The sequence below is a fragment of the Felis catus genome, chromosome B2 (genome assembly GCF_018350175.1).
Source record: "Felis catus isolate Fca126 chromosome B2, F.catus_Fca126_mat1.0, whole genome shotgun sequence".
Taxonomy (NCBI): Eukaryota; Metazoa; Chordata; class Mammalia; order Carnivora; family Felidae; genus Felis; species Felis catus.
The window spans coordinates 122,040,631-122,065,693 of NC_058372.1; the positions used below are offsets into that span (position 1 = coordinate 122,040,631).

The 25,063-nt window shown below is 38.0% G+C and overlaps 1 protein-coding gene across 1 annotated transcript in view; it reads left to right on the top strand.

Annotated features, from left to right (window-relative positions):
• Window positions 1-25,063, top strand: part of PDE7B (phosphodiesterase 7B) — a 579,566-nt gene that overhangs the window by 113,408 nt on the left and 441,095 nt on the right. The window contains exon 2 of the mRNA XM_045058098.1: window positions 15,065-15,182. The gene's annotated coding sequence lies outside the window, so the exon portion shown is untranslated. The remainder of the gene's footprint in view (window positions 1-15,064; window positions 15,183-25,063) is intronic.

Sequence of the window (25,063 nt, forward strand, 5' to 3'; positions counted from 1 at the left end):
GTATGGGATGCAAATTACATTCCAACACGAACAGGCCAATCAAGCCTTGAACACTTTTGAGGTCTTTGGCTTTGCCTATGAACATGGGAACACCCAAGGGCACCTTCAAATTAAAAATAAACACACTGTTCTAAAGAGTCCTGGATGTGTAATTTGGTAGAAATTTAAGGGATGTCTTTTTATAGTAACAGAGTCTAGAAAGAAAATAAAATTCAGGTAAGGTTAAGTCCTTTCCAGTCATAAGTGTATGTAAATGACTTTTAACTCTAAATTCAAGTACTTTGGGCATTTCCCAAGTGCCCTAATACTTTGTGGGTAAAACACAATATTTTAGTTCCAGCCTGATTTTTATAACCTACTGGATGATATCATATTAATAAAAATAATAGCTAACATTTATTGTATAATTGCCTTATGTCAAGCTATATTCTTATATTCCCAAATATTTCATTCAATACGTAAATAACCCTGTGATGTCACTATTATTATTATCCTCCATTTGCAGATGGGAAAAACTAAGATACAGAAGGATTAGTGAACTTACCCATGTCACAAAGTAGTCTTCAACTACTGAGGAATTCCTACTGGCTTCCTATTCATGTCGCTACTTTAGAAGACATATTTGTTTAGGGTTCTCTTGGAGAATTTATATTTTATTGAGAGTAGAGGGGAAAATGGCAGTGTTGGTTAACTCATTACCACTTGTTGCAATCTAAACTCACTCCTTCCTATTGTGTCATGGTTTGATTATACATTTCCTCTAAGTCTCTCTGGAAACTCCATTATCACCATTAATCTTGGGTTTAAAAGAATCGATGCCAGCTACCATCTGAAAGTGGACATATCCAATATGGATTAAATGTAAATTAAAAATCCAACATCAGCTGGCCCATCATACCTGTATACTTTATGCTTTCTTTACCCCACACTCTAATCCAACTTGTTTTCTCGCAAGCTAAGAGCCTGTTGTTGGCTCTCTGGGGGCACGCCACAAATTATGCTGTGTGTTTATTATGCCTGGAACCCCTGTATGCAATACTCCCCCCTTAGCTGTATGCTAAGGAAACTATGATTTCTGAAAAGCTTATATTTTAATATTTAGAGCAGATTTGTTTAAAGGAAGGATATGGTCAATGCTCTCTTTCCCTGTCTTCAATAAAGGCCTAGGTATTGGCTTTTATGTTTGTTTAAAATAATATTTTAAACTCAGAGAATTTTGGATAAGAAAAAAAGAAATGAGGTTAACACAAATAAACGGTTTTAAATTAAATTATCTCAGCTACAGAATATATTACTGGAAAGGTCTTGAGAACTTCTCTAGAGGTCCTTAAATTTTTTTCACCTGTACTCCTCAAGATGGGATGGTGGGGGATGAGATAAATTCTTTGCTATTTTAAGCTTCCTTCCAACTTTCTGTTGCTGTTATTTATAATTCGACTCCAAATAGAAAATATAGGCCTGTCTAAAGTATATTAAGAAAAGAAGCAACTGTTTGATCCCTATGAATACAAATATGCAATGATGATGGAAAAATTCAGGATGTTGGGACCACTAGTGCTCTATTCAAACTCTTAGGCAAAGTAAGCAGGATACTTCATTTTAACAAAGTTTCTCAACTTTTGATGAACTAAACTTACCTTAGGGAGCTTATAGAAGTACAGATTTCTGGGTTTTCACTTTCTACCTCCCCTTTCTGCCCCAAGTTTCTGAATTTGATTGCTTTCAATGAGCCTGATACATTATATTTTATTGAATATATATGTTTGTCACAGTCCCTTTGGAAGACACTTTGGCAGTTTCTTACAAGACAAAACATACTCTTACTGTAAGATCCAACAATCATTCTCCATGTTATTTACCCAAAAGAGTTGAAAACTTACGTTCAAAACAAAAAAGCTACAGATGGATGTTTATAGCAGCTTTCTTCATAATTGCCAAAACTTGGAAGCAACCACAATGTCCTTCAATAGGAAAACGAGTAAATAAACTGTAATGCATCCAGACAATGAAATATTATTCAGCTAAAAAGAAATGAACTCTCAAGCCATGACAAGACATGAAGGAAACTTAAATGCATATTACTAAGTGAAAGAAGCCAAGCTGGAAAGGCTGTGTACTCTATGATTCCAACTATAGACCTTCTGGAAAAAGCAAAACTGCGGTGACAGTAAAAAGATCAGTAGCTGCCAGGGCTTAGGGGTAGGAGTAGAGTAGGAATGAATAGGCAGAACACAGAGAATTTTTAGGTCAGTGAAAATACTGTATGATACCATAATGATGAGACATGTCATTAGACATTAGGCCAAATCCATAGAATGTACAATACTAAGAGTGAACACTAATCTAAACTGTGGTCTTTGGGTAATAAGAAGATGTCAATGTAGATTTATCAACTGTAACAAATATATCTATCACTCTGGTGGGGGATGTTGACAATGGGGGAAGCTATGGGAGCAAGGAGTCTATGAGAAATCTCTGTACCTTCGTCTTAATTTTACTATGAATCTAAAACTGCTCTAAAAATTAAAGTCTTAAAAAGTCTCAGGCAGTTGGTTTGTGTCTGGTTTCTCCATTATTACTAAGACAGCAGAGAACATCCCAGGGTTTATTTGATTCCTACCCTGAGCCAAGTTCTGAAGTGAGGTCTCTAGAGAAAGGATTCATATTCAAGGCCCTCCATACATACAGGCCTGACTCCCTGGTAACTGCTTCATCTGCTTGAACCTGAGCTTCAGCTCATTCTGCAGCTCCGCCGACTTTTGGGTCTGGCCCACATGGAGCCACTATCTGCTCACCTCTTTCCTGTTCATGTCATTCACAGCCTATGGAGAGAAGGAGCAGAGAAAGTGCTTGGTAACCACCCTGGATGTGACTCTGACTTTAGCCAAGGCCTCCAGTCCCATGGACCTAGAGAAAGCCACCTCCAAACCAGTCACCCTTGTTAGCTGAGAATAATTAGTACTAAGATAAAGGCCATTTAAAGTGAATTTAATTTTTAAAAACATGGGACAAAATTTCAGAGTAAACTATAGATTAAAACATGTTTTTGATTGGGGCTATACTTGAAATTGAAATTCGTAAAGTTTCTCATATTTAAAATATAGGTTCTAATCACAACTACACACTGATCATTTGAACAAAGCAGTAAGCATAATTATTTTAAAATGATATGGCAGCATAATCAACACCCTTCACTTCATGTTGGATTTCACAGCACAAAGAATCCTTTCTGTGTGCTGTGAGGGCTTTAAATCATTTTTAAGAAACATTGTGTCTTAGGGCACCTAGGTGGCTCAGTCCGTTGAGCATCCAACTCCTGTGTTCAGCTCAGGTCATGATCCCAGGGTCATGGGATTGAGCCCCATGTTGGGCTCTGCACTGAGCATGGAGCCTGCTTGAGATTCTCTTTTCCCTCTTCCCCTCTCCCCTGCTTGCACACACACTCTCTCTAAAACAAACAAACAAACAAACAAACAAAACTGTTTGTGTCTTAATCCTTGCTGATTTTTTTTCTACAGTTAACTGACCTGACTAAACCTGCCAGATCCTAAGTGGTCAGTGGCTTTCAGTATATGAAACCCTGCATTTTCTGCAAGCATACAACTTGGACTGAATTTGCATTGAGTTGCCTGCAGCAATCAGCAAAAGGCAGACCTTCTCTGTATACTGACTCAATAGTTAGGATTAAATACTGATGTTAGTGAGGAGAAATGTTTGAAAAAATACTGATTTTTTAAGTAGTCAGTTAATAATAAATATTCCATGACCAATGGTCTTAATGGGTGTCAACCATGGAAAAAGATCTATGGTAGGAGGCCACACATGACATTATTATTCAAGCTTTGCAATAACTGTGTGAACTTGGATCATTTGTTCAGCCAATATGTATCTGGTAGCTACTGATGCAATAGTAGAAATGTAAGGACGAAAGGAGACAAAGTCCCTACCCTCAGTTCTATACATAGGGATCTTCCCTAGTGAAGAGAGAGAAGAGGCACCTCGTAAGTAGCATGGAAAAACAGGAAGCAGTGTATTCTGGGAGGAGGGTAAGAATAAGCTGAGACCCAAAGGCTAGGTACCAAATAGTCTAAGGCTACACTGTCTATTATGGTAGTCACTAGCTACATGAAACTCCTGAGCACTTGAAAAATGGTTAGTCTGAATTGATATGTGCTAGATTTCAACGAATTAGTCTAAAAAAGGAATGTAAAATATCTCAATTTTTATATTGAATGTGATTAAAGTGATAATACTTTGGATATGTTAAGCTGAATAAAACATGCTATTAACATTTAAAAAGTATGGTTTATATAAGATTTAAGGTAAATATAGCAGAACATAATGTAATAAACACAATATACATAAAATCTATTTATTACTTCATTCATTCATTCATTCATTCATTCATTCGCAGTTGAAGATCAGTGCTCATGAAGGCCATTTATTTGTTTGATAATGCCAGACAAATTCACAAGAAAGAAATTATGGAATAAGAAGGGTGGAAAATGAGAACCAACTATTCTCTTCATAATTTCCAAAATTATATGTATTTTCACAAAAATCATAAATAACTGAAAGTAGTCATTTTGCCTCAAATTCCCAATCAAGTTTAAGAAATCTTTTGTCTGAATTTCCTAATCTTAGTGGGAGGCTAAATATTCAAATTTATAATGGGCAGACCATTATGATAATGGAACTCTGATCACAGTGACTACTTCAGCATTTGCCTAAATTCTCTTAAACCAAAAAATCTCTAGTGGGTCGATGAGAGGCAAAAAATGGAAAAGCCAGGTAGTAGAGGTGGTGACTTTTAGAGGGTGATATTTCTGATACTTTCTGAGAGTTTAATAAGCAACATTGAAGTGGAGCAAAGGAAATACTCTTCTTTAGATAACATGGGGCACTCTGAAACTGGATTCCAAAAGCTCATTCTTGACATTACTCAACTATGTCATATAACATTTGTGATGTACTTAAGGAGCAAAACCCAAGTCATAACAACAATAGACCTGCTTTGCCAATATCGCTTTAGTCTTAGAAGAAAAGGCTTTAAGGCAATTTCATCCTGAAAGCATTACTGAGTACCTATTATTTTCAATTCACTGCACTTGGCAATGAACATAAGAGAGATGCAGAAGCTCTCTTTTCTCTACCGATTCTTCAAAGGAAAGAGCATTTTCATTTTAATTAGGTGACAAGACGCACTGCTAATTGTTCGTGCCAATTTGCTGATCATTTGTAGTTCCAATATGGTGTCATAAAAGGAATCACAAAACCTTGTAACTTACTTCACTTTTTCTCAGTAGTTTTACAGATTGATACTATAAATGCGAATTAATTCCAAATAACTCCTGTCTTCTAAAAATCAGGCATGAACTAATATTTCCCACAACTCTGATGTTGGAATACCCATGGTTAATAGATTATATAAATTCAATAATTAATTACATTCTCATCTGGAAGAATCTGTATAAAAAAAGGAGCATGTAGATATTTGAGTGGGGGTGAATTAGAGCATATTAACACATTTTTTATATCAAGTACTTTTAATGTAAATTTAAACATTGTCAGATGAACTAAAGCATTGAAAAGATGAATTTAGGAGCATTGTGAGAAGTATAATAATATCCTTGATATTCAAATTTGGATGCCCATTGGAGTCATTTGTAAAATTTTTAAAAAGTACTGATACCCTGAAACCCCAGTGATGCTGACTTAGTTGGTCTGCAGTATGGCCCAGGCAAGGTGATGCTAATATACAGCAAAGTTTGAGAACCATTGGTTTAGAATCTAGAATCTAGTTTATTACAGCTTTCGGGTCATGCCCCTCCTTCAGGTTCCTAGACCCTTTTCTGATTTCATAGCCTTGTCAAACAGTTCTCTGATAATTAATTTCATTTCCCAAGTAGGTATTCCTGCTGGAAGGAGATAGTACTATTGTAAATAATTAATTGATTTTAAAGTCGAATTAGTCTCTGGTGAGTCCAAGCTTTGGAAGGTAATGACCTCCTCTCCTGCACCCCCCAAGCTGATTGGCCTTGAATATGCCTACCCTCATCAAGATTTGAGGCTTCCAGAGCTAGCAGGCCAGCCCTAGTAACGAAAAAGATCAACGACCACATGAAATCCATACCATTTTGTCAATCTGCTTCTGACATTTGCTTAATCATGTCCTTGGACCAGTGTTTCTCAGTCCTGGTTGCATATTTAAAATCCCCTGTGAAATTTTAGGACTCCTGATGCCTGGGCCACAACACAGACCAATTACATCAGAACCTCTAGAGGTGGAGCACCTGGGTGGCTCAGTTATGTGTCTGACTTTACCTCAGGTCGTGATCTCGCAGTTCCTGAGCTAAAGCCTGGCATCAGGCTCTCTAGTGTCAGCACAGAGCCCTCCTCAGACCTTCTGTCCCCCCTCTCTCTGCCCCTCCCCTGCTTGTGCTTACACACACACACTCTCTCTCTCAAAAATAAACAACACAAAAAATAAAAGAATCTCTGGAGTTGTGACCCAGTCATCAATGTTCATTAAATTTCGCCAGAAGATATAGTATGGGAAGAAAAATAATTTTCTCTTGAGCCTTTTAATCTGACACACCTGTGCAATCAAAAGACTTTGGGGTACCTGGGTGGCTCCGTTGGTTAAGCATCCGACTCTTGGTTTCAGCTCAGGTCATGGTCTCAGAGCTTCGTGGCTCTGAGCCCTACATCAGGTTCTCTGGCAGCATGGAGCCTGCTTGGGATTCTCTCATTTCTCTCTCTCTGCTCCTCCCCTACTAATGCTGTCTATGTCTCTCTCAAAATAAACCGAGAAACTTAAAAAAAAAAAAAAAGAAATTAAGAGGGAAAAACAAAAGTTTAATAACATTTATACCTTCTGTATATATGGGAGATGTCCAAGAAAACTGAATAACTCTCTGAAATGGCTGAAGCCACTGTTAAAATAACATCTTTAGCTAAAGACAAAAGAAAGATGTTGGAGATTGTAGGGGTTGGATGGGAAGACCAATTATGGAAGGGCAAGGGTGGGGGTGGATGGCAAGAAGCAAGGGTAAGATGGTTATGCTGATGGGGCGCCTGGGTGGCGCAGTCGGTTAAGCGTCCGACTTCAGCCAGGTCACGATCTCGCGGTCCGTGAGTTCGAGCCCCGCGTCGGGCTCTGGGCTGATGGCTCGGAGCCTGGAGCCTGTTTCCGATTCTGTGTCTCCCTCTCTCTCTGCCCCTCCCCCGTTCATGCTCTGTCTCTCTCTGTCCCAAAAATAAATAAACGTTGAAAAAAAAAAAAAGATGGTTATGCTGATTTATATTGTTGCTTTCTGCCCTGATAAGTTTCTAAAGATTTAGATTTACCATCCTTTTGGTACAGAGAGGGAGACAAATAGAATCTCTTACAAATAGAGATTCCCCTTATAAATGAAAATGCTTCTTACAAAATGATAACTTCTACTATTTTCAGAGCTTCTGCTATGTCTGCTCTTTCTTAAAAATACTCAGCCTAAAACAGTCCTTATGCCAAGAGACATATTTTGGGGTGGCAGATTCTGTTCCCCTTAAACATTGAGAACCAGTGGCTTAAGCTGTAATACTCTCACAAATTTACCTAAAACATTTCTGAATTTGTGGGGTTTTGTTTGTTTGTTTGTTTGTTTTAGCTGATATTTGAAACTGCAGAGATGTAAACATATATATCTTTTTAACCTCTAACCCAAGCTGGTTTGTTTGATGACAGATAAATATTGTTAAAAATCTAAAAAAAAAAAAAATAATAATTAAATAGAACTGCCTGGTAATATACTTACATAGCCCTTACTTTGGCCAGGGGCTCTTCTAAGCCTTGTACATAAATTGACTTATTTATTCTTTCCTCATTTTAAAGATGAGGGAACTTGCCCAAGAGCACACACTTAGGGTTAGGGCCAAGATTCAAATGAGCCAGTCTGGCTCCAGAGTCAGTAAGCTTAACCACAGTGACCAATGGGTGTGGTTGCTGCAACTGCCAGATGCAATGAGGTAGGTAATATTCTTATACTTCTATTTTACAGGTAAGGAACTGAGGTACAGAGTAACTTTCCTAGGATCCCACAGCTAGTAAGTGGCAGAGCTGGGATTTAAACTCAAGCAACTTGACCCTAAAGTTTGTGCTTTGTCAATAATATGGACTTCTTTTGCAAATATTCAACGGATGCAGCTTTTCAGAAACTTATGTTACAATATATATTGGAATTTGGTGTTGTAAGTTTCATGTGTGCTTTTAGGCTTATCCTTAATATTTTATGCAGAATTCTACCCAGGATTTTTGCACGACTACTAATGTACTGGAGAAGCCGTTTGTAAAGGATGATGCAGCTGCTTTATTAATATTAGTTCATGGTTTCAAAATTTCTTTGATGTATGCATACGTTAGGCAACATAAGTTCATCAAAGTTGCATGAAAAGAGAAGAAAAGATTCTCCATGCCCTTTCCTAGATCTTTGCCATTTTCCACTTCCAAAAATCTTAATTTCCATTATTAGTTTGCTGTGCCCTTAATTTAGTATTAAAAATCCAAGTTTCTCCCAGCTATTGGACATTGTCCCATTTCAAACTTTTAAAAACAAATTATTCAGAATTTTACAGCAATACTATGTAAATAGGACAAATACATCTTGGCTCTTGGCAAATGGCCTTGAGAATTGAAACAGTTTCACACTGTGGATTTCCATTAATGTCAAAAACGTATTGAACTTAGTCTTTGTAAAATGAATCAATTCTAGATTTTAAGAGGTGATTTTAGAAGTTCCTTGTCTCACATTTTAATAGGCAAGCAAATCGCCAGAGGGTCTTGTTTAAAAAAATGCAAAAATCTGGGAGGCTGGAGGTGAGATACAGGGTTCCATATTTCTAACAAGCTCCCAAGTGATGGTGATTCTGCTGGTCTCTGAACCACACTTTGAATAGCAAGGACATTGTACAGGTAAACTGGTTCTCCAAAGGAGGAAAACAAAGTTTTGATTTGTTGCTAATTTCTGAGATATAAATACCCCCACAATGGTCAAATTTCATACCAACATGGTATTCCTGAAAACTAAGTCAGGAAGAGATATGCAGCATAATATATACAAGGGGCTCTTGAGTGCGGGCCTAACACGGCTTCAGCACTCCACTGGATGTATGTGAGTTTAGACACACCCTATTTCAAGATTCAAAATAATAAGAGATGCTGTTCCACTCTGCAAAGGTTAGGGAGACAAAGAATGTTATAGGGAAAATGACTAAAGGTTAGTTACAAAGCGTTGAGAATAGGTGCAGAGTAATGTAGTTCCAAGGTCATATAGACTGGGTTAGAGAGCATGTTTAAGGAGTTAAAATCCACATGGGGCCAAGAATGGAGACTTTGAGGAGGATTTGAATCAGATTTGATGGTGATAGTTTCAGATGCATGGATAAGGAGAACATTCAACAGAAAAGGAAGTGAGGTAGGAACTAGCAAAATGTCTGATGCAAACAAGGTGAGGGAAGACATTGGCATTCCTGAAGAGTTGGGAGTGGGGTAGCTGTTCCAGGGGCTGAATAAGAGTATCCTGCTTTCACAAATGCTTCATTTTCTGGCATGTCTGGGAAAGAAAATACTCAGATTAATCAAACATCCAAGTTAACAGAGAGCTGACATAGGGAGTAGAAAGAGATACCAATGCTTAAAGAATAGAATACATTGAAGTATACAGAACCTAATTTCTTTGTTGTTTGATGGAGAAAGGACTTCTAGAGCTGCCATTTCTCAGAGCCATCACATGGAGCAATTTTGGTCCCTAATCGGGTACAGTTGGAGATGGGATGTGGGAAGTTCCATTCCCAGGGTGTTATAACAAGATTGTGTTCTTAAGCCCTTCCCCAAGGCTGCAGTGTGAAGCATCTCGGGAAAACTTAACGCCATAGAAAGAATTTCTAACTGGGAGAAATGCTCTCCTTTGCAATACGCTGAGTCTCTTTAGGAGTCCGGGTTCAGCTTCCTCATCTGTAATATGAGGCTAAAATACCTATCTCATGTGGGTTTTGTGAGGATTAAATGGTCAAGACATGTTAGTGCTCAATAAATACAAGTTTCTCCATTCCAAATACGTCTTTCAGAAAACCCAGGGCAAACTGTGAGCCATGTTTGAATGTACAGAGACCTTTCCTGATTCCACAGTAGAGGGCTTTCCCTAGATCCTCTGGCCCCTGCTTTAGCCAGCTAACCAAATGCCCTTTTACATTTCTGAGACCTGAATACAGATTTATCTTGAAAAAAAAAATTCTTTTCTTTCCTGTATCTTGGAATAAATGTGCTATTTCATTTTCTTAATTTGTACTTTGTTAAGAACCAGAAGAGGGAACTTAAGGTCAGTCAGTCTCTCAGGTTGAGAAACTCTGAAGCTATAAGCCCCAGAATCTTGTCTTTGTCTCTGATTCCAAATGGGCTTGTGGGGAAAAGTGATATAACCATGAGATCACTGTGTTCTTTTAGATGATTTCCTGTTTCCTGTGTATTTAAATATACAGGGAATAATCCCGCTATTAAAATGAGACCCTGTATGTGTGTATGGGCAGAAGTTCAATGAAAAAGGAAGAAAAATATGCTTGCTGAATACCAGATGTAGAATGCATAAATCCTGTCAGAACAAGTGGGGAATAGCTTTATGGCTGACTTGCAAGAAACCTAAGGGAGCTGGGAAGTCAGATAGGCATGTGTCAAACAGACTTATTTAAATCATCCACTTCCTCAGCAAAATAAAAGTTTGAGAGGGTTCTGTTTTCTTTTGTGGTTTGAAATTACAGTTGTAGCCTTAGAGGTCCTGCTTGATTGAGGGCTTCCAAGCAAAGAAGTTACGCTACCAAGTTCAGGCTCCCAGCAACAGTGGGATCATCCAGTGCCTCTGACTGAGGTCTCCAACCTTACCCTGTTTGTACTTTCTGCTCTTTGTCATCTTGGAAACAAATTGCAGTGCAGCTGACCACTGCTTCATGGCCCTCCAGCTTGTTATAGCTGAAAGGCTTTTTTTTTTTCGTTTGCATCTGGAAGAGAACGGTGCCCGCTGGCTTGCTTCTCAGAGCCGGCGTCAGATGGCACACGGTGATGTAGAGCACAACCGTTAGTGCTGCACACTTGGAAACTAGGCAACCCTTTCTCTCCCCAGCCTCTTCCTCGCCACAGTTCATACGTTGTTGGTGACTCTATATACTGCCAGGTTGTGTTAAGACAAACAAACCTGATTTAAAAACTAATGATTTGTGTTCTTGGTCACAAGATCCCCATTAATTTGTAGTGAGAGATACAACTAGACACCAGACATTTTTCAGATATGACTTCCTGACAGTTAGTAAGTCTCCTGGGAGGCCATCTAATAGTGAGGTAGGTTATTGGTGTGAATAGATGCAAAGGAAAGGTGTTTAAGTATTAATCATTTTCTTTAAGGCATGGTAGCTTCCTAAATTGTTTTTCTTGGGATATTTCTCTTTTAAAATATCCTGTTAAATATATTGTTCTGCCATGGCTGTACTCACTAGAATAAAAACAAAATATGGTTCTGTGAAAAGACCATGGGCTTTATTGTCAAACAGACCCAGGTCCAGATTATTCCAACTCTACTACTTACTGTGTGTAAACTTGAACATATGACTCTACCTCTCTGAGCTTCAGTTTGCTCACCTTCTTGCTGAGAGTATATATTTAAAGGCATTTATATAGAACCTACCACCGTATCTCAGTATCTGCTACTTTGAGAAGTCATGAAAAATTCTTTTCTTTTTGAGAAATCATGAAAAATTCTTAATGCTTACCATCATCCATCCATCCATCCATCCATCCATCCATCCATCCACCCATCCATTTATCCATCCATTCTTTCACTAAATGCCTTTTAAACATTTTTTACGTGCCAGTCATTGTTTCTATTGGTATAGCTACAAACAAGAGCAAGATGTGAGCTTTGATCATAGGATGTAGTCTCACTGTCTAAGCTGGAGATGTATGTATTTAAAGGTATGCACCAGGCACAAAGATGATATAAAGGTGATGTTCAGTTCTCTCTGGCTGAGTGTGAAGTGTCAGGAAAGCCTTAGACAAGGACAAGATTCATAAGCCAGACCCTGAAGAATGAGTGAGATTCCAGCTAAATGAGGTGGGGAGTATGAAGGATGGCGATGATGGCAAGTTTGAGCGTTTCGGAAAGTAGAGAGTGTGCAAAAGCCAAGAGACAGAGAAGAATATGGTACCTTTTGAGAATTACAAATTGTTCTGTGTTTAAAAGCATAGGTCCCGATGGGTATGGGAGGGTATGAATGGCAAGAAGGATGAGTCAGAACCTGTCAGAGGCCTTAGGAGACATGAAGAGGCATAATCGTTTTGTGCTGTGAGCACTTGTGAGCTGTGGAAACTTTGTGAGCAGATGCATACAGATCGCTATCCTACTGATAGAAAACTACTACCATAGAAGTGTTTATTAGATATGCACAATTATTTTTTATTTCTCTTGATGATATTTGGAAACATGCCTACTGTGAGAAACAGTCAAATTATCAACTCATGTGTTAGTCACACGTAGGCTCCTCCTTGACATTTTTTTTCGGGGAAGTGATGGTGGCAGCGGAGAGCTACACTGTTCTGTGCTCTTGTTTCACTGTTCAATCTTGTTAAAAGAGAATGTGTACTGTTTATATTTACTTTTATCCTCCATACCTTCTTTTTTGTTTCAAAAATTCCTTTTCTTTGAACTTTTTAACATTTATTTATTTTTGAGAGACAGAGGTAGAGCACCAGCCGGGAGGGGCGGAGAGAGCAGGCTCCAGGCTCTGAGTTGTCAGCACAGAACCTGATGCAGGGCTTGAACTGCCAAACCACGAGATCATGACCTGAGCCAAAATTGGACATTTAACTGACTGAGTCACCCAGGCACCCCTCAAAAATCCCTTTTCGTTAGCAAAACATCTGAAGAACTGCTCTCTTTTAGGACCACAGAGAAAAGGGACTAAGTTTTTGTCCCCAGCCTCTGTGCGGAAGGATCACTAGAGGTGGTTTGGCTTTGGGTAAATATTGAGGTAACGGAATGATGTTGGGTACAAAGCATTCTGGCAATTCAGCCACAGAGCTATTGTGATTTGGGTGGAGACACCCAGTTTGGGGGGGTTCAAGAGCTAGGATCCCTGGATTACCTCAGAGCCTGGGCCTCTACTATATCGCAGCTCAAAGCAGGATGTCCCAAGAGCATAATAAGCATTGGAACGAGGCTGACAGGTCGGGAAAATGCCCGAGAGAGGAATGCCAGATATACAGATGTAGGCATAAACTTCTTGGTTTATGGAATTAGTTCCCAACCATGTAGGGAAGAGTTCGAAGCAAGATTGGTAGTGAAATAGTGCCTTAGACACAGAAACTATGTGCGAGCCCAATAAGTTAAGTGTGGGGGGTGAAAGGGAGTGGCAGTTTGGAGGCTATGTGGGTGCAGCCTCACCTCTGGCCCTCTGGATATGGGCCCTATTGGCAGTAAGGTATGATTCCGAACTTTGTGATGCTAGTTTCCTTCCTCTGTCATGTGAGATATAAACTGGACCAAAGGACAAACTATGATGTGTGAGTCTCAGCAGAAATTATGCCTGGGGATTGTTGTTTTTCTACTAGTAAGAAAACTGGGGGGAAAAAAGGACAGAAGTGTGTGTGTTAAAGGGAATGGTTTTAAAGTTCCATGCTTTCATGTGCGTTTAAGAATGGCTCTTAGCATGGGGCGCCTGGGTGGCTCAGTCAGTTGAGCATCCGACTTCAGCTCAGGTTATGATGATCTTGCAAGTTATATATAAATTTGAGCTCCGGGTTGGGCTTTGCGCCAACAGTGTGTAGCCTGCTTTGGATTATCTGTCTCCCTCTCGTTCTGCCTCTCTCTCTCTCTCTCTCTCTCAAAAGTAAATAATCAGAAAAGAATAGCTGTTAGCCCTTAGCAGTGTGAAATACATTTCTTTCATCTTTGAACATTGGAAAGACTTCTATAATCTTTTTATTTATTTATTTTTTCATCTTACTATATTTGTATTCCAACCATGTGACTTCTTTTTTTATGTTAAATATAATTTATTGTCAAATTGGTTTCCATACAACACCCAGTGCTCGTCCCAACAGGTGCCCTCCTCAATGCCCATCACCCACTTTCCCCTCTCCCCCACCCCCCATCAACCCTCAGTTTGTTCTCAGGAGGCAAACCATAAGAAATTCTATAATCTTTTTTTTTTTAAACGTTTTTTAGCTGGGCACTGTGTCACTTCAACGTTTATTTATTTTTGGGACAGAGAGAGACAGAGCATGAACGGGGGAGGGGCAGAGAGAGAGGGAGACACAGAATCGGAAACAGGCTCCAGTCTCTGAGCCATCAGCCCAGAGCCTGACGCGGGGCTCGAACTCACGGACCGCGAGATCGTGACCTGGCTGAAGTCGGACGCTTAACCGACTGCGCCACCCAGGCACCCCTCTATAATCTTTTTAAAGTGCACTTCCATTGAGGGACAAAGAATTTTTCAGAATTAGTACTACAAATCATGGGATGGGAGAAGAGGTGGGGGTGGTGAGTGGGCTATGTGTATGTGGGGAGAGAGAGAGAGACAGAGAGACAGAGAGAGGAAGGGAGAAGAAGAGAGAATATGAAGTCCTTATAAGGTAGAGTGTTGAATGCTACATACTGTTGACTGTGGACCCCAGAATGTGTATGGTGAAATTTATTGGAACAAAATTTACATATTTATGAAAATGATGCAGTTTAGAAAAAAAATAGCTTGTTATGCTAGCGTCCTTTTCCTTTGTTGATGTTCCAAGGTTATACAAGCCCTGAATCTTTCCACATTTCCAGCTCTTATCTAAGAGTGTGTACCACCTGGGTTGGGAGGAGGAAGATGAATGAAATTGGGGAAGTAAATGGTGGGAAGTATCCTGAAAGAAATCAGCTAGATATGTTCAAGTCAGCAGGTTCCAAGAAAATTATGTAGTAATTTGAGAATTGTGTAAGGAAAGTTCTAACACATATTTTCTCTCATGTTTTTTTTTTCCCTCTTCTGCATGAACTTATAGTGATTACATCACTTCCCTTCCTCACCTCTTCCTCTTCTCCAACTTGTTGCTGTAGAGGCTACGTGAGTTCATTGTCCCTGGAAATGGAGCAGACAGAAGAGAAAGCAGTGACTGTGTGGTGAGCTTAAAGATATATCTATTCTCTGGGAAGTGGGAGGATGGGGAGTGGGGAAGGACAGAAGATATATATATATTAGCTATCTATTGTTTCATTATAAGTATGCCAAAATTTAGCAGTTGAAAACCAACATAATCTCACATAATCTCTGAGAGTCAGGACGGCACGGCTTAGCTGGGTGGTGCTTGCTCAGGTTCTCCTTTGGAGTTGCAGTCAAGGTGTCTCCTAAGGCTGCAGGCCTTTGAAGGCTCAGCTGGGACTGAGGTCTTCCAATTTTAAATGGCTTCCTTATATGGCTATTGGCTGGAGGCCTCAGTTCCTCACCCCGTGGCTTCTCCAAGAGCAAATGACCCATGAGCAAAAGACTGACAGAAGCTGTAGCGTTTATTATGACCTAGTCTTGGAAGTGATGTACCATCACTTCCATAGTATTCTGTACATGAGAAACAAGTCACTAAGTCCAGCCCACACTCAAAATGAGGGGAATTAAGCTTTGCTTCATGAAAGGATACCAGAGAATTTATGGACATGTTTTAAAACTACCATAATATGTATATGCCAACTTTACAAGGTGTAGATTTGAGACTAGAACAAAGTTATGGATAATGTCTCATTTTGTAACCAGCAGCCTCATCTGTAGTAAAAGCCCAGAGTTTATGGATCATCACAGCCAAATAGGAAAAGGGTTTGCTGGAAAAAACTTGTAAAGGATGTTATTTCACTTGTCTATTTATCCTAGGCCCCGGGGTAATGGTTACAAATTATACGTCTTACATGATTCAGGAACCTCTGCTGAATAACAACTGAACAAAAGGGCTTTACCAATTTGCTCCTGCTACAAACATGAGTGCCTGCTTCTCCAAACCCTTGGCAATACAGTAGATTATCCTTCTTTGATATTTGCCAATTTGGTAGGTAGAAAACGGTCTGAAGTTGCACTTTTAATTTCTATTTTTCTCTCTCTCTTTCTCTCTCTTTTTTTGAGAAGGCATAGGGAGGGGATGAGGGAGAAGGAGAGAGAGAATCTTAAGCAGGCTCCACACCTAGCATAGAGCCCAACACAGGGCTCAATTCGGAGTTCACAGCTGTGAGATTATGACCTGGGCTGAAATCAAGAGTCAGATGTTTAACTAACTGAGCCACCCAGGCGCCCCTCTATTTCTCTTGTTGTGAATGAGAGTAAGCTGTTTTTATATGCTTTAAACCATCTGCATTTACTTTACTGTCAACTATTTGTTCTTAATTTTTGCCTACTTTTATATGGGGCTTGTCTTTTTGTTTTTTCCTTACTAATGAATGGAAGTTCTTTACAGATTAAAGAAATTAGCTCTTCTCTGCAATGTGAGTGGTGGAAGTATATTCTTAGTGTGTCATTTATCTTTTTTTATTGTTTCTCATTCTCTTTTTTGTCATGTAGTGATTTAAAAAACAAATCTGTTTTATGGTCACATTCATCATGCATCAATTTTTTTCTCTTATAGCTTCTGGGTTTGTGTCATTCTAAGCCTTCCCATTCTATGGTTATTAAGAATGTCCTATGGTTTTTCCTTTAGTACTATTATGGTTTGTTTGTTTGTTTTGCATTTTAACTGTTATTAAACTGGTTCTTTTAATGCTTCACAATATTAAACTATAAATACTTCAGTATTAAAGTATTAGTGAATCATTAACTTTATGTCCATTTTTTTCTGCTGCAGATATTTCTGTTTCATTCTCAGTTTTCTCATTTGTGAAATAGGGATAATAATTACTATCGAGTACCATCCATGGCCTTTGGCGAGAAAAGACCATTTTCCAAACTGAAAGCTAAACCAGAATTTTCTTCCTCATTACTTAAAGCCTTTACTCCATGGTTATGTTCTCTGCCCCAATGGGACAATCAAGATTAACATGGATTGCAAAATAGCTTGCTTTAATAACAAAGGTCAAAATTCAAATTAACCATTTCATGTCTGCTTACATGGGGGCCCCTGCTTTCACCTATAATGTTTAATTACATTATTTTCAACAATATACATCCACAGCTATCACTGGTGAAGTAATTTTGGCTACTTATGAATCAGGATTGCAAAATGCCTCATATTATTAATGTTACAGACAAAAAGTTTTGAATTGGTTATTTGTATATCAAAAAGATAATTCCACTGAAATAATATTTTAAATATTGGTTAGGTTCTTGTGCCTTATCCCAAATTCCAGAGTTATGTATTATATGATGAGGGATGAGGGAAAATGTACTATGTCATCTACACACAACAGTATTTTGTAATACTGTCTCTCTGGTAACGTACATCTGAAGGCCACTTCAGGAAGCTCAAAATAACATCTTCCCCAGTCCTAGCAGCTGAAAGTGAGGCTCCTTGTTGGAGGCAAGAGCCATTGGCAAGTGGTTGTAGGCTCCAGAAAAGACATCCTGGTCAAGGGAATACGTCTTTATATTTATATTAGGGAAATCAATTCCCTAATATTTGGCAGTCATCCTGAATGGGAAGCACAGAGAAATTATGTGTTCAGTGTTGAATTTCAGAGGTGTACCATTTTTTTTTTCTCAGCACATGGCCATAAGGAGCTTTCTTGAGTACAGCCTGAGAGTCTAGGATCTGGAACTTAGTCACATAAGGCATGGAGATAGAGGGGATGTAGGGGAAGGTGGACCTAGCTTTGGAATATGAGAAACTGTGGAACTTACTCGGTAGAATGTAGTATCTTAAAGGCTATAGAGAATATAATACATATTCAGAGTGAACTATGATGTGACAGGGCCATCTTTCTAAGAATTTGAATTGTGCACAAAGAGGGCTAAGAAATTTACAAAAGCAAGCTTTAGCTGTAGTCAAGTTTGTAAGCATGAAACAGGGTTTCAGCCACCAAGGTGTTTCAAGAGAAGGAAGGTACTGGGGACATAAGGTGAAAGGTAGATCTTGAACCCCACGCTGATGGTTTGGATGTGATTAATCCCCAGTGTCTAACATTGGGGCCTATCTTGGGAAGTGGGGCAAAGCAAGGTAGCACAATGAATGAGGTAGTTCTGACTGGAGCAAGGAGGGAACAGAGGCCGGAGGGGAAAAAAAGGACAGTTTCCCAACACTGAGAAAGTAGCTGACTGTTATTGGTGATGCTACACATACCACTATATTTTGTGCCTACGAAAAATACATATTTATTCCAGGAGCATTTACTGGTTTTGCCCATTGGGAAAAAGGCATGTATGTATTATTTTTCTCAACGACATTTATGAATGTCATAAATGTAATGACAATCACGAAACGTTGGCTAATAGATTTGTAAATAGTATTTCCAGGGGGCCAAATCTATTAGAAAATGAGCCAGTCAAAAAGAGTAAAGTTCACCTGTTGCAAATACAAATTATGATCTTTTGAAATAAAAATAAAATTATTCTTTGATACATTGTGCATGCTATCCATGTTCTCTGCATTTCTTTCCCTCTGTCTTCTGGCTGTTTTGCTGCTCATTAACACCTCCATTAGAAAATGCACAGAGCAGTGACGGAAATAAAAATGCAAATTGAACTGCAACCAAGAATTTTATATATATATATATGTATATATATATATATATATATATATATATATATGCTTTTTTTAAATGTCAACATAAGAATGATATAAATATCTCAATTGTAAAAATAAATTGTGACCCTGATTAGCATATGGTGCTTTGGATATACAAAAAGTGGTGAGGAATTAGAATACTTCCTATACCGAAGAAGAAGTTCACAGAATGTTATCAGTAGAAAGGACCACATAGACAGATTGAATGAGCATCTATTCCTTCAGGTGGGAATTACAGAAAAATTCATTTTTTTATTAAAAAGTTTTTTTGATGTTTATTTATTTTTGGGAGACAGAGACAGAGCATGAGTGGGGGAAGGGCAGAGAGAGAGGGAGACACAGAATCCGAAGTAGGCTCCAGGCTCTGAGCTGTCATGTCAGCACAGAGCCCGACTCACGGCTTGAACTACCAAACCGCAGGATCATGACCTGAGCTGAAGTCGGACACTTAACTGACTGAACCACCTAGGCGCCCAAGAAAAATTCATTTTTAAAAAATGAATTGCAAAGTATACACCAACTCTTAAGACCTAACCACATTTCTGGAAGGAAACTGAAAATCTTGGCCTAAGCATGTAAAACTAGATCACTTGCTGGAGTTAAGGAATGCATGTGCAATGGAAATCCTTTTTTTAAGAAAATTATTTTAACACATTTTCATAAAGGAAGTTGGGGTGGCAGTATATGACACTAGTAGGAGAGTATACATCAAAATATTAATATTATATTATGTGTGTTATTTAGGCCATTCTAATTTTGTGTATATATTATATCTTAAATTTTCTACAATGCATATGTATTAATTTTATAATCCAAAAGTAACTTTTAAAGAAAATTTTATGTTTCACTGCCACTTGTTCATCTGTCAATGGAGTTTGTTCTGTGAGTTTTGTTAATCAAACCCATTTCACAGTAGGATGGAAATAGGGATCAAGACTAGGAATTTCCATCAGACAAATAATTTTAATGATCAGCACAAGGAGCTTAGCCCTAACAGGCTCATATACACATACTGATTAGGTTTATCAGGCTGCTTCCAAACAGGAAGGACTTTTTAAATTTAAAGACTGAATGACTCAACTTGTAGGAATTCAGTGGCTCAAAATATTATATTTTCTAAGTGATGTTATAAGATAACTGGACACAATTAAATTGTGGCTGTATGAAAAACAATTACCACTACAAAATATTAATGTGGTGAAATTGCCTATATTCAGTATTATATTAGAAATCTATACTAGCATATGTAATATGCATGTCGTATATCATACATATGTAAATATATCATATATATACATATACATATGTTAAATAAGCAAAAGGCAATTGAGGATTACACTTGTTATTATCTATTAGTGAATCTCCCTTAGCTTCAAGGAAATTATAGATTTAAAAAAAATTTAGTGGCACTGGTGAAAACAAAGTCATTAGAAAAATTTCACAAATCCTTTTAGGAGGATAAATAATACATTTTTGTTTATATTTTTATGGTACAAACCTCAAGAAGTGCCTGAGTTATCTGCCTAAACATGGAACTTATTTCAAGATGTGCTGATTGACTCAAGAACACAATTTCTGGTTTTCAAGATTGATTATCTGAAATCAGTCTGAAATTTCTGGCTCCACTGCCAAATTTGGACAAACTTGGAAAACCCTCTCCGTGTCAAAACGCTCACTTGCTCACGAATCTTTGAAACTTTATGCTGAGATTCACCATGAGTAATGCAAAATCAGAATCAGAATTGAATGTATCCTGAGTATGCCCCATAATTTGCCAAAACAGTCTAATCTGTTAAATATAAAATCTTCATTGAAATGTATAAAAGTGGTCAGTGACGCACATTAAAGCCATAGTTGTAGACTAGATAAATTAATTAGTTTATAATACTGCTGATAATATATCTGTGTTACTTCTATTTAGGTTATATTCCACTATGTTTATCAGTAAAAATCCATTAAGTATCATGTACCTCCTGATTTCTGAAAATTGAAGTTTATGGAAGTGAAGTGCTTTTTTCAAAATAAAGAATGTGGGCTAGAACTCAGATATGCAAAATCATGTGTAATCAGTGGCCATTCTCCCTGTCATTAAAGAACTGGAAGGGTCTTTGAAGGAGACTGATAGGAACTACAAGTCTTGGCATATATAATCATGAGATGGAAAGATCTAAGAGATTTCAAAAAATAACTTTTACTTTATAAAAGATTGATTACCAAAAGGTTAGAAGATAAAATTAATTAAGTCTGTGTGCCATCTTTACAACTTATTAATTATTGCTGCTAGTTATTTAATTTCTGCCTTCTGTTTTTCATTTTTAGAATGGAGATAATTATTGGGCTGCCTGGGTGGCTCAGCCAGTTTAGTATATGACTCTTCATCTCAGCTCAGATCTTGACCTCAGGGTCGTGAATTCAAGTTCTGCATTGGGCTCCACACTGGGCATGGAGCCTACTTATAAATGAATGAATGAATGGATGAATGAATGAATGAATAAATAGGGGCGCCTGGGTGTCTCACTTGGTTAAGCATCCGACTTCAGCTCAGGTCATGATCTCACAGTTAGTGGGTTTGAGCCCTGTGTCAGGCTCTGTGCTGACAGCTTGGAGCCTGGTGCCTGCTTTGGATTCTGTGTCTCCCTCTCTCTCTGCCTCTTGCCCACTTATGCTCTGTCTCTCTCCATCTCTCAAAAATGAATAAATGTTAAAAAAAATTAAAAATAAAAATAAATAAATAAATAAATGTAAATTAATAAAATGGAGATAGTTATTGTGTCTCTTACAGGGTTCTAGTGATGACTAAATGACTCAGTAATATGAAAGGCTTAGGACAGTGCGTGGTGCATAGTAAGTGTTCAATAAATGTTAGATATTATTGCCGCTATATGCGAAACACTCTTGTGCTCTTAACATACATGTTTTTATTTAATCCTTACAATATCACTGGAGGATAAGTATTACTAGTATTTCCATATGGCAGTTGAGAGGTTTGGTAAGAGGTCATATTTGCATAGCTAATAAGATTAAGAGTCAAGTTTCAAACCCAGATCTGCATAATCCTGGAATAGAAACTGGCAAATTAAGAATGTTTTTACACTTTTAGTTGTTAAAAAAAGTGGGACAGAGATTTTATGTGACCTTCAAAGGCCTAGTGTTTGCATTTGGATCTTTATGCATGTTTGCTGACTGGTACTTTAGAGCCATTTTTCTTTCTATAATATCAGCCTAGCCTGCCTTCTGAAAACTGGATGCCTATTCCAACTTCTAGAGTCATTCACTTTTCCATTTACTCAACAGATATGTATGAGGCATCTGTATAGGTGCCTGGTTTAGAAAAATAAATGAGAAACAGACATTGTATTAAGAAACTTACAGTCCTTTAGGGAAATCAGAGGGAACATTGATAATTATGGGACATTGTAGCAGGTGTTCTAGTCCAATATCAGAGGGTTCTATGAAAGCACATAGAAAGGACCACTTATATAGTATTCAGGGGTCATATATGCCTCCTGGAAGAACTAATAGTTGAGATAAGTCCTCAAATTTTCGTTTAAGAGTGGGTGTACTGTATTCTAGATAAATGGAGCAGCAAATAAGTATGAAGGCCCTGAGACAAAAAAAAAAAAGTGTGAGAATTTGAGGAGCTACAACTGTGGTTGAAGTTTACAGCATGAGGGGAGAGAACAGAGGGGGCACATGGCAAGAGATAAGGCTAAATGGGAAGGCAGGGTTTGAAGCACAAATGTCTTCCATATCATACTAAAGTGTTGGGCATTTATCCAAGATTCTGAACATTGTCAGGCTATGGGACTGTTGGAAACTTTAAGCAGGTAGATATTTCAATTTTCATTTTAGAATGATCCTTCTAGAAGCAGCATAGGAGATGTATTTCAGGGCATCAAGAGTGAAGGTGGGGATTCCAGCCATGGAGTTAAAGAGACTCAATTTACCCTCTTACCTTAATAAATTATAAAACTGAACAAAACATATAAAAGTAACTTTTTTCATACATTGGATAATAGGAAGCAAAAGACTATGAATCCTGTGGGAAGGGAAATAAATAAGGTGAGTTCTGTAATTGCACAGGATTTCTTCCTGGAAGCACATTCCATGCTACAGAACTGAGACGGAGATTCCAAGAAAAGAACAGCTGTTACATAATTGAGGAGATAGATCTGGATGTGCAGGAAGTCTGAGATGTTTTTAAATGGTGATGCAAGGTTATGCAAAGTAGGGAGATACACAAAAAAAAAGTGCCAGAGATACGCAAAGGAAGACCTGGGAGTCTTTGAAAAATATTAATACATGCATGAATGAGGTGAAATTTTACAAGGGTGAGCAAAGAAAAACTAGGAGGTTGTGAATGTAACAGGCTTCCATAAGTGGCACAAGCCTGAGAATCATGAACATTATCACCAGATAAAATGGAGAGCTCTCATTGATCACTTGGGGAATGCCACTCCAGAAAGTGCTATACTTTACTAGTAGGTTACATTGTTCCGGAAGTAAATGCTCCTCTAGACCTGCCCAAACAAAACTTAAAACAAGCCTCAAAATGATCTAACTAAAATATATATTAGGAAAGAAAAAATTATCGACAATAAATTATCTAGGTTTATTGGACCTAAGTTTATTGGAGTCTTTACTATAAGAAGCTAGGAAAGGAAGAGAAATTAGACCTTAAGTAAGTACAAAGAAAATAATTTAAAAAGTAAGAGTAGAAATCAAAAAATACAAAGCAAGCACTGAGGAAATTTATGAAATCCTAAACCGGGTCTTTGACATCAATAAAATCTATAAATATCTAGCTAACTTGATAAAGGAAAAAGGGAAGACACAAATTACCAATGACAGGAAGAAAAAGGAGACATCACTACAGATCTTACAGAGTTTAACTGAACAGTAAGGTAATATTATCGAAACATTTATGACAGAAAAGTTAGATTGTTGTGAAAAACATCCTGTGGTGGCAGAGGCCATCTGACAAATGCCAGCATAACAACAACAAAAATAAATAGTTTATTAAGTAATTTTATGTGTCAGTCCCTGGCTTGGCAAGATAGAAACAAATGAAGACCAATCAAACGAGAAAAACAGACCGTTTATTCAGAGCTTGCTACACCAAGGGAATCAGCCACTGTGAATTACATTTTGGCAGAGACTCAATGATAGGCAGAAGAGTGGGAAAATCATTATAAGTGAAAAAAAGGTATGTTTCACATATATCCTAATTGGAAGCCGGTGGGATAGGGAAGCTTTAGCCTGCTACCTAGAAACAGAACATCCTATGTGATTGATTAGGGGTACAAATTTGGCTTTCTCTGGTTGGTCCTAAGTTAGAAGTAGTGACAAAAATTAAGGAACTGTCAGTTATTGATGAAGTCCTGGCCATTTTGGGCTGATGGTTATAGAAATAATAGTTTAACTTTTTTGGATTATTGCTAGAGATAGCCATTTGACTACCTACAAGCCTGACTATAACAGGTTCACTTTCTGGACTATTTATTGTAGATAAAGGGGTTGGTTTTCTATCCAGGTTATGGGTCAGAGTTCTATTTTTTTATATGGTCTAGCCATCATCTGCATATTCAGTCCTTCAGTAATAAATCATATAGTGATACACCCTTTAATCTGGCAGTATAATAAAAAGAGTAATTCAGTCCTTACTGGGAGCATCTGAAAAGGCCTTATAGTGAAGGCAATATTTGAGATGAATCTTGATGTCTAAGCAAAAAGAGGATGAAAGGAAATTGCTACCCTAGATTACAACATTTTTAAAGAAATAAGCAGATAAGGGTGTGATGTATTCAGGAATCAGTGACCCTTTAAAGAAGCTTGAACATAGGTGGCAGGGGGGTGGGGTGGGGAACAGAACATGAGCTAAGAAAGAAAGGTTGGAACCAAAGTGTAATGGACTTTGAATAATAATAAGACATAATATTATGGACTTCAGGGGAGAGATGACTGCTTTTATGCCAATAGTTATAATATTGCATTTTAGTTTTAGGAAGATAATTCTTATGACAGTGGAAAATATGCACGGAGTGTATCAGGAAACTGGAAGCTTGCTTGCAAGCTAGGATGATATTTTATAAATCAAAAGAAGTGGCCGTGAAGGGCTTGATCTGGGCTGGATCAGTGGGCATATAACAGATAGAGATGATCAGTGCAGCATCTTGGACACAAAGTGAGTACTCCATAAATACAGTATGTTTTTGAGTGAATAAATGGAATATCTAGGAAGTGGAATAGATTGGGCTTGGTGACTTTTTGGATGTTATATCCTAAGAATAGGAAAGATTTAAGAACTAT